Here is a 12,139-nt window from a genome sequence, read left to right on the forward strand (position 1 = left end):
ATGAAAATTATATACCCACTAGACTACTATTAGCAGTGTATCATTTTATATGTGTTGTTGAATTTTTCTAGAAAGCCGTTAAATCTAATTATATTTGAAAACATTCATTACTTCATCTGCTTTTTGTAAACAAGGAAAACTTAAGTCATGCCAAATTATTCTCAAAAGACTACTGAGTAAATAAATTATTTTGATAATTTTAATATGCACTAAGTTCATTAAAAATAAAAACAATTCTACATTGTAAAAAGTTATGTATTATTTTTCAATTTGTACCTATGTGGTTGTTTTATGATAGCAATATCTTTTCTTCCCACACAAACTAATAATTTAGCATCATTCACCTGATATTAATATGTTTGTGCTTAGACATGCATCATTGGCTATATCAAAGAATAAACATAAAAAGAACTAAAGAAGCTTAAATTATATATCATTTTAATGGTATTTGAAAATAAATTACTAGAGAATGTTGAGAGAAAGTAAAATACTGAATATTGAGAGTAGAGTGATGATAATAAAGAATGTACATTCATAACAGTTTTAAGGAGTCTCTGAGAAGGTATAGTTCATGTAAATTAATATCAGCTTGTTTTCCTGAACACTTTTAGGGAAAGTTATATATTATGGCATAGGTAAAATATAGGAAAAAGTTGGAACTTGTGAGAGCAAAGATAATCCATAAAAGAACTTTTACTCACTCTTCATTATTTTTTACCATCTATCATATCATGTGCCTACCAAAATTGATAATTATGGAGCCAGAGAACTAGTAAAGTGTCTGAGGCATTTGCCTTGAATGTGGTTGACCCAGCTGCAATCCCCTCCACCATGTATGTCACCAGACCTTGTCTGGAGTAAGCCCTTCAGACTGCCGAATGCTTCCCTTCCTCCACACTCTAATAGTTTTATTTTTAGATTTGGATTCCTTTTATTTCTTTAATAGCTCTGACTAGGACTTCAGAAAGTATTTAAATAATTCTGCTAAGACTGGGTTTTCTTTGTCTTTTTTCTGATCTGGAAGGAAAATGTTGAGCTTTTCACCATGAAGAATGTTAACTCTGGGTTTATCATAAATAATTTTCATTATGTTGGAATGGATTCTCTCTATTCACTTTTTTCTCTGAGTTTTTGAATCTCATTCAATGTGCTCTCTGTTGCACCTGGAGAGAGCACAGCAGATAAGACAGTTTCCTTTCACACAACCAGCCTAGGTTCAATTACTGGATCAATCCATATGGTTCCTTGAGCACAGTCAGATGTGATCCATGAGTGTAGAGCCAGGCATGACCCAAAAGCTAAGTAGGTTCTTTGCAACTAGCATCAAATGAACTTAATCCTTTTGTTGGTGTATGTTGTGATTCCATATGTGAAGTCATTCTTGCACCCTTGGAATAAATGTTACTTAGTTGTGATGTTTGATTCTTTTAATACATGGTTAAATTCAATTAGCTAAGATTTTGCAATGTTTTGTATATATGTGCCTCTCAAAAACTGGTATTGGTTGTTTTATTATTTAAATTTTACTATTTGGGCTGGAGCTATAGTACAGTGGATAGGACACTTGCTTATGTGATCAACCTAGGTTTGATCCCCAGCACCTCGGTGATCATCTGAGCATCTCCTGGAGGAATTCCTGAGCCCAGACCCAAGAATAAGTCCTGAGCACTGCTAGGTATGACCACAAGACAACTACAACAAAAAATACCAACTAGTGTTCGATTCTGTAGAGAGCATATCTGATGCTACTTGTGGGGCAGAGTCTCTGCAGGTGACGTTTGGGGTCTGAAGATAACTAGGTGTGTTCCAAAACAAAAAAACTCAATACAAAATCTTTGGGTGGCACCTCATAAGCATATGGACTCTAGAAAATCACTAAGAGATATTCCTGAGCATTACTGGGTATACCCCAAAATAAAAACTAGAAATTATCTTTGATTTTTCTCATTGAACCAAGAGTTATAAAATAACTTTTAGTGTTCATATATTGCTTTTGTTTGTGGGGTGGGAGTTCCAATCTTTATATCATTATAATTGAAAAAGATGAAGTAATTTATGATATTTATATTTATAAGTTTATTGATTTGTTTCCCAAATTTTGATCTTTCTTGAGAGACTGTTCCATGTGACTTACATACCTATTTAGTTCTTTCTGGGTGGAACATAGTACCAATATCTACTAAGCCTATTTTGTTTTATTCATAATTTAAATCTTTTATTATCTTTTTTATACTTTTTTCTTTTGCGGGGCCACATACAGCAGTGTTCAGGGCTTATTCCTGGATTTATACTCAGAAATTGATCCTACTGGTCTTAGGGGAACATATAAGGTGCCAGGGATTGAACCTGATCAACCTAATACAAGCAAATGTCCTACCTACTGTATTCTTATTACTACAATCCCAATCTATTATTTTCTTAATGTTTTTCTGTCTGGTTTCTCTGTTCATTAACATAAGTAGGGTGTTGAAGTCTCTCGCTGAAATGCATTACTATCATAATTTTTTCCTTTTATTTAAACACCATGATTACAAAGTTGTTCATGATTGAGTTTCAATCTTATAATGTTCACCATCCTTCATCCATCAACATCTCCTGCCACCAATGCCCCCAGTTTCCCTCCACCCTCCCTCTGTCTGACTCTGGGGCAGGCATTTTACTCATCTCTCTCTCCCATTTTTTTCCTTTATATACACTGTGGTTTGCACTGTTAATAAAGAAGTACTCTGCATATCACTTTATCTCCATTCAACATCGAGTTATTGTCTAGAGCAATCAGTCATTTTTTTTTCTATTTTTCTTTTCTGATTTTTGGGCTACATCCAGCTATACTCAGGACTTATTCTTGGCTCTGTGGTCAGGAATCACTCCCAGAGAACCCAGGGGATCATATGCGATGCTGAAGTATGATCCTGAATTGGCAGCATGGAAGGCAAATACCATACTGAATGTAATATCATTCTGGCCCTATCACCATCTATTTGTATGTATGTAAACAAGTGTTTAATATATTTTTATTCTCCATTAATGCATATATATATATATATATATATATATATACTGAATGATTTTGTCTCTTAATCATTATGTAAGACCTGTTTCTTGTTACATTCTTTAGTTGGAGGTCTGTTATCTAGTATACATATTGCTATCTCTGGTGGCATTTTTAGGTTACCATTTGTTGTAGGATTGTCTTCAAGTTTTGATTTTGAGCTGGTTTATTATATAGGTAAGAAAAATCTCTTAGATTTCTTATTGCTGTATTTTACTTTTAAGTTATTTCTAGATTTGTGAGTGCAGACCTTGAAAATAATTATTTATATACAAATATCATTCAACTAGGTATGGAAGATTTCTTTGTTGTTTGTTCCTTTGCTTTAATTTTTTTCTTGTTATCAGCCATTTTCGTGATTTCAGGGGAAAGTAGAGCATACCCATCTGTGCTCAGATCTTACTCTTGCCTCTGTGCCCAGGGATCACTTCTGGTTCTTCTCAGGGATCATGTGGGGTATCAGGAATCAGACGTATCAGTTTGCTGAATTTGCCTGGTGTACTATATCTCCAGACCAATGACTATGTTTCTCAAGAGAGAAAATAGTCATTCTTTTACATTAATATCTCAAATTTCCTCATTATATGTCTTAATAAAGTGATCTACTATCTTTGGCAGAAAATAAATTACTATTTACATTTTCTAAATCAATACTTATATTTTCTATATATCTAGGCTATCATTTGAATTGGAATTTTTCCAAAGAAGTCAACTACACTTGATAGCATGGCAGTGCTCTTAATTTTGATTTTGCTCATCATCACAACTTTGACCTGTGACTACCAGAGGGTACATGAAGCTTAGCACTACCAGCTCTTCATTCAGCTGCTTTGCTTTGCTTCATGATATTATGAGTCCTATTGACTATGAGACCTCTCCACTTCTTCTCCCTTCAAAATGGAAAAAAACTGGCTCTTCATTTCTGTTTTTATTTTGGTTGCCCTTCTCAAATATAACTTGGCTTCCTGGCCAATTAGAAAATCATTAAAAATTCTTGAGAAGTGTTGTGATGGAGATAGTTAATAGAATCTTCTATGAGAGGTTGGATATGGTTATAGCTGTATCACCTGAATTGTAATTTTAGTGATGATATCCATTTGACCCTGGAAATCATTTCATTCATCATATGTCATTAAAGTCCCTTTTGAGTGGGAGAGAAATAAGATAAAGCACATCATATAGGGATGATTCTGTACGAGTCTATTTCTTAAAAATTGCAGCTGTTTTTTGGCTCCAAACCAGGGGTCCGCAAACTTTTTAAACAGGGGGCCAGTTCACAGTCCCTCAGACCATTGGAGGGTCTGACTATAGTAAAAACAAAACTTATGAACGAATTCTTATGCACACTGCATATATCTTATTTTGCAATGAAGAAACAAAACAGATACAAATACAATATGTGGCCCACAGGCCATAGTTTGAGGACCACTGCTCCAAACTTTTCTTTGACCAGAACTCATTAACTTTTTGTTTAGATAGCTTATAGACTGATTTGCAGCACTTGAGGCTATTTGCATACTTGATTTACTGGTAATGTCTGTGCCATTCTCTTTAAAGAGTCATATTCATATCATGAAGGCGATGGCGGGAAGGTAGTGTCATGTATTTATTAGGCCCTACTTTTCATAAATGACTGGGGCATAAAAATGTCAAGAATTAAATATTAATATCACCTCATATTTGTATCTAATTATACATTTTCAAAGCATCTTCTAACATTCTCTTTGCCCTCACAATTGTCCTTTGATGTAGTTAGGGCAGGTGTTAACTGAATTTTATAAATAAACAGGAGCACATTTACACACACAGACAGGCCACTTCACAAAACAAAATCTTAATAACTTAAAATTTGTGTTTCAGGGGCTGAAGAGGTGGCGCTAGAGGTAAAATGTCTGCTTTGCAAGGGCTAGCCTAGGACGGACCATGGTTGGATCCTAGAGTTCCCAAAATATTAAGAAACAAGTTCTGAACAAGAAAAATAGTTTGCAATGGAAAGATGTCTGATATCATGGAACAGACTTCCAGCTAGGCTGTTCTGTTCTCCAGATCCTCTTCTCCAGGATAAACATAAAAATAATTAAAGAAAAAAATTGAACTCAATCTTTTGAATTTTCAACAACTTAAAATTCAGATACACTTCTGCCCTAGTGACCACATCAACTAATTAACAGAAATTATCCCATGTATTTGCCCTCTGTCTGTGCTTAGATTGTTAATTATTATTATCGGCATTACAGACACGTGTTGATGAGCAGCCTGCAGGGCAAGGATTGTTTCCAAGTATTACAGACAACCCCAAAAGCAGGGTTGCTCATGCATAAGATATGGGCAAATAGGCTGCTATTCTGCAAGTGTGACCACAAAAAGCTCCTTGATTTTTAAACATCCATTGGATTTCACTGTGTTTACAACATACCTTAATCTATGTCTATTAGATAGGAATATTAAATATTTTAAATCGAATTAAATATATGTTCATTTCTACCTTCATCATTATTTTTCCTTTGAGTCCTTGGAATCAACGTAAAAATCTCAATTTTCTGTGCCATCATATGAGAAAGCTGTTTCTTCCTATTTAATATTCTTTCCTGAACCCTTTCAGTAATGCAGTGTAAGTATTTGGTATCCTAAAGTTCATGCACAGTTTTTCTTCATGTTGACACTATTTCTTTTACTCCTCTATTATGCATTCGCCTAGCAAGTTCTGGATTTTTGGGTCAAAATTGACATTTTGTATTTACCAAATTCAAATTCATGACTTACTCCTCACAGAAATCCTCTTGTGGTGAAGGGGATTATAAAAACATGTGTCCAAATAGATACTTTTGGGAAAGTTTGGATTTTGTAAGTATAATTTCTATTAAATATTTTGTGAAGCCACCGGATTGTGGGTGATTTTCTTTGTGTGAAAGCTTTTTGCACAAATTTAATTATGCCGATTATATATTTACTCCTGAGAGTTTGGTGGCTTGTATCTTTCAGTGAATCTGATTATTTTCTGCAAATTGCTTTGTATAAACTTCACAGTTCTTTTTTTGTCCTTTTAATATGTGTGGAAATTATTATAGAATTTTTTGATATTAGTTAAGATGGGAAAACCATGATTTTTTATTCTCATTTGGAGGTTGTAAGATAAACCGCATTAAAAGGCTAATATATTTTTTATATCTTGAACAAGATCAATTATTTCTTAGCATGAGCATATTCTTTTTTTTCTTCAAGTTTTTAAAATTGAAACACCAAGCCTGAGCACATTCTTCCATCGCGAAGTCTTTAATAAAAACCCTTGGTCCTTGATTAATAATACACAGGGTAGGGCTTTTACCTTGCTTATGACCAAGCTAGGTTTGATCCTCAGCACTCCTTATGGTCCCCGGAGCACAACCAATAATCCCTGAGCACAGAACTAGGAGTAAGCCCTGAGCACTACTGGGTGTGCTCCCCCGACAAAATAATCTTCAAATAACCCTAACATTACTATGATTTTTCCATTAGACAGATGAAAGAACTAAGAAGAAGGAAAAATAAATGTTCTGAAAACAGATTAAGTGCAAATATATTTGAAACTATCATTTTTCTGTTTGAGAAACACATTGGTCAGTGCTCAGGGAATGGTACCAGGGATCAGAAGAGGTGGGTCAGCTGTGTGCAAGACCTTATCCCTCATTCTCTCTCTGGTCCTGATTGAATCTATTCTAATTATTATCTTTGTGCTAGCCAGAGTCTCTGTAATAACCTGTAGCAGGTCGCATTTATATTCTCATATTCACAGCCACTCTGGTAGGAGATATAAGGCATTGATCAGAAAGGTGATATATATATCTGAGCCTAACAAGAGGGACAGCAGCGGGCTCTGACTGGCTGCATGAACTTCTTCTCTCAGGTTCTTAGCAAGATCAGCAACAACCTAGCCTCTTCTTGGTGACTGGACCAGCCCATCCCAGCTGTCCATGGGAGCCATACAACCCTGAATCTTATGAAAATAACTGGACCCTAGTTTCCTGAGTGTGCAGAGGCCCAAAGCAGCCAGAACAGAACTGGTCCAAGATTAACCACACAGTTTTTTGGCAAAGAAAGGGACAGACTGAAACTGTTGGTGTAGATAAATGAACAAAAAGGACAGATCTGAGGCTGAAAGCCTCTAGAAGGACTCTGCCCATTTTCAGCTTATTTGATTTTTTACCCCTTCTATTGCTTTTTTCAAACAAAACCACATAACTCAAACTATCTAGCTCCGCCTCTCAAATAGAGGGGGAAACAAGGGAGGACACCAGGACCAAACAGATACATGATTACTAGTAGTAAGTTAGACACAGAGTGGACCACTTACTCCAGTAGCCCGGGGGTGATGGTTGGGGATATGGGTTGCAGGAAGGGAATGGGGGTGAAGGGAAGACAAATTTGGTGATGGGTATTCCCTTGATTCAATGTTAATATATACTTAAAATACTACTGTAAAAGATATGTAAGCTAATATGGTCAAAATAAAAACTTAAAAAAAAAAGGACAGATCTGGTTGAAAGGCTCTGACTGAAGGCTTTCTAGGTACCGTGTATGGAGCTGTTTTTGGATGCATCCTTGAATGTAGCAGCATGTGAAATGGGCTATTTGTTCTCTACTGACCATGAAACCCAGTGCTGTGTAGACAAGGTAGGCCTCGGATACTTGCAGGCACATGTTAGGCTTGTTCAGACCCTATAGCATCATTTGAGCTGGAAGATCAACTGGACATAAGCCTAAGGGACAAAGGGGCACAGATAAGGTCCGAGCAACATTGGGGAAACAGAGCTGGGCTGCAGGGTATCTTTCCTGTGGATTAATGCTTTTAGTATTTCTTGGTTTTTAAATCAGCTGAGCTTTTTGTTAAAAAATTCACTGGGCAAAAACAAAGACACTTTTCTGAAGCCAAGAAGATAGCCTCTGCAATCTTTTCCTCTCCAAGAAGGAAGAGGATATGGGAAACAGCTCAGAAGGCTTGACAATATACTTAGTATGCAAGAGCCACAGGTTTAAACCCTGAACACTTCCAGAAAGGGAAAAATAAACATTTTCTAATATTTATTTTCTGTGCACATGTCAGCCTTATATTTTTTCTTTCCTTTTGATTTTGCGATTCTTCTGCTCTTTTCAGCTACCTGCCTATCTTATGATCCTTGTAATGTGGCAATTAACCAGAAGATTCTTAATGACCTAATTAAACACAATGATAGAGGTTCCAGTCATTTCCTGGGGATTAATAGACAACTGAGAAGAGTTGATGGCCCATGGCATAGTTGGACGCCATTAACCCCCAGCCAGTCATTAATCCTGTGAAAACACTATATAGAAAGGTAGTTATGATAAGCTTGTAATGAAAACAATGAAGTATAGTAAATTTACATGTACAGGAATAAATTTGCTAGTATGTCTTAGTAAGGAATACATTGCTTGAATGACAAAACCAGACTATTCGGTCTAAAACTTTTATTGACAGTATTGCAAAGATTTTTTATAAATTAAGGAAACATGCATTTACTGTGTACCCTTGGTTTCAAATTTCACAAGACAACTAACTGGAGCTAAATTCATGAGATAAAATTTATACTTCTGATATTTGAAGTAAGTCAGTATCTTTGATTCAGGAATGATGGAACCTGGAATTTAGAAAGAAGCATAGATTTCAACCAGAATTCTGTGTCCCTCCCCCATTCTTCCTCTTTCCAGTTTTTGGTTGTTGTTGTTATTTTTTGTCAAGTAGCTTTCTTTACTTCAAAGACTTACAAAGTAAGGCTTTCCCTTCTACAGTGTCATTGATATTTTGCATGTTCAGTCTCTCAAAGAGATTAAAGTCATTCCAGATTCCAGATACATATTCCTGAAGTGTATGTGGGAAATTGACCAAGATTGATTGAGTAGAACTAAATGATGGTTTCATCAACAGTGATTCTAGGTGTTTATATGTGCTGTGTACAACGTGTTAAAAATAAATGAATGGAGTAAATTCTTTCTGCACAGTAAAATACTGAGATATCTCTCATCTGTTAGAGTAGTAACAAAAAGAGTAACCACACAATGTTTTGTCAAAGAAAGGGAGAGACTGGAACTATTGGTGTGGATAAGTGGAAAATTTTAAGTTTCTAAAAAGTTATAAAGCACGTGCTGGGGCTGGAATGATAGCACAGTGGATAGAGTTAATTTCTATGTTCCCATCAGGGCAAGCATATTTTTCCTATTTTTAAAGTAGTAATATGCATACACAGGAATATCCTTTGCAACTGGAAATATAAAATAAAGCTTTCAAAGAGAGAGATAGTTTGCCCTACATAACACTTTACACTAACATTTTTGATAATAGTCACTTTTTACAAAAGAGGCAGAATCTGTTGTTTTTGGTTCAACTCTATCCAGAAAATACTGGCAAGTATGTTAATATAAAATTGCCTATAACCGGGGCCGGGCGGTGGCGCTGGAGGTAAGGTGCCTGCCTTGCCTGCGCTAGCCTAGGACGGACCGAGGTTCGATCCCCTGGCGTCCCATATGGTCCCCCAAGAAGCCAGGAGCAACTTCTGAGCGCATAGCCAGGAGTAACCCCTGAGCGTCACAGGGTGTGGCCCAAAAACCAAAAAAAAAAAAAAAAAAATTGCCTATAACCACTATATTAGAAAAAAGGGGGAAAGGGGGTAATAAGTATAGGCCTGTTGTAGAATGCTGCACTACTTGGGTTTATTCTTTTTTTTAATTCTTTTTGTACTTTTGTTGTTACTCCCTTATTGTTTTTTGTTTTTGAGTTGCTTGTTACCTTTTTCTTTTTTTTACACTTCCTTCTTCTAAACAGATAATTATAACAGCTAGACAGACTCCTCCTCGTTTTTCTGTTTTGTTTGCCTTTCCCCTCCCCCATGGTACCAGGTCAAGACAGTCATATGCTCATCAGGTGGAAATAAAAAATGATCACACTTGAATTCCAAATCCAAAGTCAATGACAACAGGATCAATACCCAATCTACAACAAGCTGTACAAGTGGGAAACAGTTCCTCGAGCATTAAAGGGGGGTAAAGGAGGGAGATGGGGATGCATGCTGGAAACAGAGGCGGAGGGAGGACATCACTGGTGGTGAGAATGCCCCTCATTCATTGTCAGTATTGCCTTAAATATTACTGTGAAAGATTTGTAATTCACTCAACCACAATAAAAATGTAAAAAACAAACAAACAAAAAACTAAGGCAAAAGATTTTAAAGTGGAAATTTTGAAGAAAAATATTACGTCATGTTGCATTACCAGAAAACAAGCATTGCTGATTTTATTTCTGAGTCTAGTGAACATATAAATAAGTATAAAACCCCAAAGATTTTCCAAAGAGCTGTTAGCTTATTCTATAAAGTACAATGTAATTAAAGGAGTTGAAGGGAAAAATGTGTTTCCTATGATTCTTTTTACAATACTGGAAAGCCATATATCTAAGGCATCAACCATTTAACAACTTAATCCAATGAAGAAGGCTCTGTTGAAGATATGCCAGTTTCAGTAGTCTAAGGAAACACATAGGAAGAATTAGCATGACTTCAGTAATACCATGCTGCAAATATGATACCTTTTCATTGAAACAGATTTTCACATGGAATTTGACATCTATTTTAAATTGATATATGTCACTTAAGGAAGATTAAAACCAGTGAGCTATGAATAGAAAAAAATATATCCATTATTCCCTAACTACATTTTTTACCATTCATATTAAAGAGATCATTCTATGTCTGTCCCTCTCTCCCCAAAGTTTTCAAAGGCATTAAAAACTAGAAACTAAAGATGAGAATTCGCCTTCAGTAGCAACTTGGAGGTGAAATGAAGGGGAAGTAGGCTAAGAAAGTACTATTTTTACAACGGTAGAGGAAAGTGGTCACCCTAGAGAAAAAGTAAAGTGATAAGGTATACATATCAGCAGTGTAGTTGTAAAGCACAGTACTTAAATAGAAGAGAAAAAAAAAGTGGGGGCAAAAGGGAAATAGAGAAGGGATTGGTGTTGGAACATTGTATACCTAGAACTCAATCATGACTAACCTTTTAAGTTAGTAATTCACTGTGATTCACTTTTTAAAAATTGAGCTATACAGTTTTTCCTCACAAAGCATTTATAATTTCCCATGGAGGGAAGGATGAAATGATTGAATGATAGAAAATAAGACACAATATTATGATAAAGAAAGCAAAATACACATGGAAAATGATTCAATCATTTTCTATTAAGTATTTTAGAAAAGATTGCATAAAAGAACACCATTTGAGGAGACTCTCTGGGAACCTACAGCCTGTAAGTGGACACCAGCTGCTTAAACCAGCAAGATCAAAAACTCAGAAGTAGGAAAAGTAGGTGTGTTAGAAAAAAAAAACACATTAAAATGCTCAGTTCTGTAGTACTGCATGCATGTGAGCTAAGAAGCAGAAAGAAGAAAGGATGAGTTGGAGTTTGAATTATTCAGGCTCTTGAAGTTAGTTTTTAGTATTATATTTAATTTGGGATTTCCACTGCAAGGAAAACACAATAGATTGAATCCATCCTATCTATAGAAAGGTACAAAGGACAATAACTATTTGGAAAATAAGCAGTGAAGGGCTCTGTCAATTCATAGTTTCATTTCTATCAACTATTTTTAGTCTATAAACTACATAGATTCATTTCTAGAGACTCGTTCATGGACAATTTAGGATATACATTTAAAAATACCAATCGTGATCCATAAAGTCTAACTGGTTTACTATATTATCTGTACAAGTACTTAAATCTATTCCTCTGCTATTAGAGCTGCCCTGGGCAGTACAAGCTGATGGAACTGTATTTTTTTAGTAAACTTCAGTGCCATGGACAGGTGGTAGGTTTCTCTGTGGCCTGGAGGTTACTGTTCAGTTTTGGAACTGAAAAACATGTTATCTAAAGTTTATCTAGAGATTTATTAAATGGGAGTACTATTAGGTAGACCCTATAGAAAAATGATTAGTGAATCAAAAGACAGGGTTAAAAGCGTCCAAAATAAATATAGAGTGGGAAATAAAAGAACAAGATCCAAAACTTATGTGAGACAGCCAAGTTGACAGTATAAATTGAAGGAC

Source organism: Suncus etruscus, chromosome 6, assembly GCF_024139225.1.
Source record: "Suncus etruscus isolate mSunEtr1 chromosome 6, mSunEtr1.pri.cur, whole genome shotgun sequence".
NCBI lineage: Eukaryota > Metazoa > Chordata > Mammalia > Eulipotyphla > Soricidae > Suncus > Suncus etruscus.